The 4453-nt window shown below is 36.7% G+C and overlaps 1 pseudogene; it reads left to right on the forward strand.

Moving 5' to 3' along the window:
* Positions 1–279: 279 nt before the first annotated feature.
* Positions 280–628, forward strand: LOC102820209 (annotated as a pseudogene).
* The last annotated feature ends 3825 nt before the right edge of the window (positions 629–4453 follow it).

A 4453-nucleotide genomic window follows, 5' to 3' on the forward strand; every position in this document is an offset into this window, starting at 1 on the left:
ATTCCAAATCATTGTCATAGTTGAGCTCATTGTTGCAGCCACGCTTTCAAGCCATCTCATTGAGGATCTTCCTCTTTTACATTGACCCTTCTTTTTACCAAGCATGATCTTCTTTTCCATGGACTGATCCCTCCTGATAACATGTCCAAAGTTTATTAGACAAAGTCTCGTCATCCTCATTTCTAAAGAGCATTCTGACATTAAAAAAAGAAATTTGTTAATGAGTAAAAACTTTTATATATCAAAAGCACAGCTCTCTCTTGGGTCCTTGCTTTCAAGATGACAAAGAAAAGGAGAAACAACGGTCGTGCCAAAAAGGGCTGTGGCCAAGTGCAGCCTATTCGCTGCACGAACTGCGCCCGCTGCGTGCCCAAAGACAAGGCCATTATGAAGTTCTTAATTCGAAACATAGTAGAGGCCACAGCCGTCAGGGATATTTCCGAAGCGAGTGTCTTCGAGGCAATACGTGCTTCCCAAGCTGTACATGAAACTCCATTATTGTGTGAGCTGCGCCATTCACAGCAAGGTGGTCAGGAACCATTCTCGTGAAGCTCGGAAGGACTGGACACCCCCACCTTGATTTAGACCTGCAGGTGCTGCCCCACGACTGCCACCAAAGCCCGTGTAAAGAATTAAGCCCTTAAAGGGCTGAAATAAAATTAACCTGCAAGAAAATAAAATAAAATAAAAATTATACTTTGTGGCAAAAAAAAAAAAGGGACATAGCAATACTATTTATGCACCTAATAAAAGAGTTTTAAAATATATGAAACAAATTCTCATAGATCATCAGGAGAAACAGAAAAAGCTACATTAAAGTGAGAGGTATTAATAATCATCCTCCAATAATTCATATAGTCATAAGGAAAAAGCAGCAATTATATAGAAGAATTGAAAACAATGTCAAACAATTTTATGGTGAAAATCAGCACAACCATACACGATTTCAACAATTTGTAATGTATAACTCAGTTACCAACATACTGATTCCATTCTCTGAGTTGTGCATCCAATCTCGTAATCCTTTGCCAAATTGATTCCCTCCTATTGTCTTAAATTCCAGCTCCTTATACTTCTTATCTAACCTTTCAAGTTATTGCTGTCAAATTGATCTTAAACAGGCAATTTCTTAAGTTAGCATAATGCTCAATGAATATATACTGTATTTATTAATATAAATTGTGGTTTTTGGTTTAAAGAAGTCTTCAGGGAATACTTTTAGTGTGTGGCATAAATTTAAATGTTAGACAAGAGTTTCATCTAGTTCATGAAAGGCAATAGGTTCGTCTAGTCTCAGTTGATCCAGAAACTCTGGATTCCACTAAAAATTTTTAATTTGGTCCATAGTTACCCTCCATTAATCAGGATTATTCTATTGAATTTTTATTAAAGCCATCAGTGATGGAAGACGGCATTTTCTAATTTTGCTTTTATTGCATCAGACACAGTTGTTCATGCAGCTTCCTGATGTGTAGTCCATCTCTACTTTCAATTTATGACACACCATCCTCTGCTGCACTAGACCACTTTATAGCTCTTAAAATCCCACATACTATCTTACAAATTGGGAGTTGTAACAGAAATGCTGAGAAACAATATTAGGCCAATGGATCGGGATGTCCTTCAATAATAAATCCCTAAATTTCTAAACTAAGAGAGAGAAAAAAAAAAAAAAAGCTATAGGTTATTTAAGCAGTCTCAACACCTACATGTTTGTGTGTGGCAATAACATATAAAATTTGGCCATTCAACATTTTTGAGGTGTACCACATAATGATATCAATTATATCAGTCAATTATTCAACCATTACCCTTCACAATGCCAAATTTCCCAGCATTATAAAGAGAAATTCACTAATTCCTCAATATTTTCCCTTCGTTCCATTTTCTGCCTGTAGAATTCACCAATAAACTTCAGTTTATATTTATTTTCCTAGTCTTGCCATTTTATTTAAGTGAGATTTTATAATTACCCATTTACGATTGACTTATTTCACTCAATATGATGTCTTCAAGGCTTATCCATATTGTAGTATGTATCAGGACTTAAAACTACAATGAGACACATATCAGTTAATTTCTGCCAGTATGGCTAAGAAATTTTAAAAGGTAGAGAACAAAAATTGCTGGTGAGTATGAAGGGGTATTTGAACTCTTATTCATTGCTTATGGAAATATAATGTGGTGATTCATCAAAAAATAGGCCACATGATTCAGTATTCCCATTCTTAGGCGGATACCTGAACAACTTGAGGGCAATGATGTGAACACATATTTATACTAATGTCCATTGCAGCACCATGCTATAGTCAGTTGGTGCTTTCCTTTGTAATGTCCAAAAAATGGATAGGAGCATGCACACAGGGTGTGCATTTAGAATCTAATGTTGGAATTGGTGAGTTTTGTCATCCCACTAGGTTTAAAAGGAGACAGATGATGCCAGGATCATCAAGAAAGGAGTGCCTTGAACAGAGCAAGAGATCTCTACTGGAAAAGTGAAGGCAAAAGAGGCAGAGCAGTGGTCTTCCCAGGCCACAGACTGAGTATTGCTGAGTGTTTGGGGGCATGAAGCTGGCTTTCAGAGTGTGCTCTTTGGGCATTTATAGACAGCACTAAAGGAGCTTTGTAATACTTATCTGAGCCAAGCAGAGATGGCGTGCCTGGAGTATGACTGAGCAGATGCATTTCTACATGGAGAATTGCTGTATCCTGAGCTGTCCTGATAGTGAATTGTACCATGCTCACTTCTCTACTAAACCCTATAATTGTGTGTATTGTCTGCAAATTCTGTGAAGCAATTGCAGTGAACTAATGAACCCAGTAGAAAATTAGAGAGTGCATTGGGAGAAATGGTTGGTGTTAGGTTATTGTAAAGAAGGTTACAGGGTGGATGCATATCTGACATCCAACTCATTGGAATCAGCCTTGAGCTGATTTGACATTTGATTGTTCTTCCCTCTTGTTAATCCAGAGGAGGTCAGACATGGCCTCCAAGTCATTTTAGCAAGCACTCATTACAATAGCCAAAAGGTGGAGTCACCCTAAATGTCCATCAAAGAATGACTATGTTAGCAAAAGCAGTTTATGTATATGATGAAATATGACTCAGTCAGAAAGAGAAATGAGTTAATTGACATTTAGAGAACACTCTACCTCCCAGCGGCAGATTACACATTCATTTCAAGTGCACACAAATGCATCTTCCTTAATGGTGAAAGACTGTATATTTTTACCTTAAGAAAAATGACAAAGATATCTGTATTCACTCCATTTATCCAGGATAGTAATGGAAGTTCTATGTATGCTTTAAGGCAAAAACAAGAAACAGAAAGCATTCAATACAAAAGTAAATTAAAGTCATGCATTTTAGAAAGATAGAATAAAAAATACCCTTTTAAATAGATGGTGCCTTACTATACAACAACTTTGGAAAATACACTTATTCAATTTGCTACTTCAGCACCTGGAGTATAGTAAGAACTCAAAAGCATGCTTTTAAAAATCTAAACTGAGTCATACTATTGGCAAGACACTGTTAATGACTGTGCATGTCGAGATGAATAAGATATTAGGCTATAGTGATTAGAATACAAATATTTTGTCTTAATGGAAAAGACATTTAATATTTGGCACAATTTGGGGCTAAAGTAAATGATTCAAGGGAGACATTTGGAGAATCATATAAATAAAGACTACAACCATGACTTCTTGATGTTTACAGTCTTTTAATCTTTTGAGAGCATGTGGGAGACAAGCCAAGCATTGTTTCACTCAATGAAACATTATATGATTGACACAGAGCAACAATACTGCCACTTTCATTTACCTTAATCATGGCACATCCAAAAGGACACTAATGATTCTGGAGTATTAGTCATTTGGTTAAAATTTAAAGGCAGCTTCTTTGGGGTTTCTATGAAGGATAAGATATGGAGAAGCTGGCTGTTAGTCATTTGTAAAGACAAGGAGCCACATGGTAGCATAGTGGGTTGCAAGTTGAGCTGTTCACTGTATGGTCAGCAGTTCATATTTACCAGGCACTCCAGAGGAGAAAGATGAAGTTAACTGTTTCTAAAAAGAATTACAACCTCAGAAACCCTGCACAGAGTAGCTATGAGTCAGAATCTACAATCACCACCACCACCATCATAAAGACAAAAATCAGAAGCCTCCCAATGAGATGGATTGATACAATGGCAGCAGCAATGAGCTCAAACATAGCAATTGTGAGACTAGTGCCAGACTGGGCAGGGTTCTCCTGTGCACAGGGTTGTTATGAGTTAGAACCAACTTGACAGCACCTAATAACCACATGATAAACTTGCAATGTCTACAAATTATTAGCATAGAAGCTCTTTTATAACACTTGAAAAAAAGTCTACTTCACAGTAAGTAAAATGCACGTTTTAAAGTACATTTTTTTGCTGTTCTAGTTGTAGTTCATCACAGAATT

Source organism: Chrysochloris asiatica, unplaced genomic scaffold (genome assembly GCF_000296735.1).
Source record: "Chrysochloris asiatica unplaced genomic scaffold, ChrAsi1.0 scaffold00022, whole genome shotgun sequence".
Taxonomy (NCBI): domain Eukaryota; kingdom Metazoa; phylum Chordata; class Mammalia; order Afrosoricida; family Chrysochloridae; genus Chrysochloris; species Chrysochloris asiatica.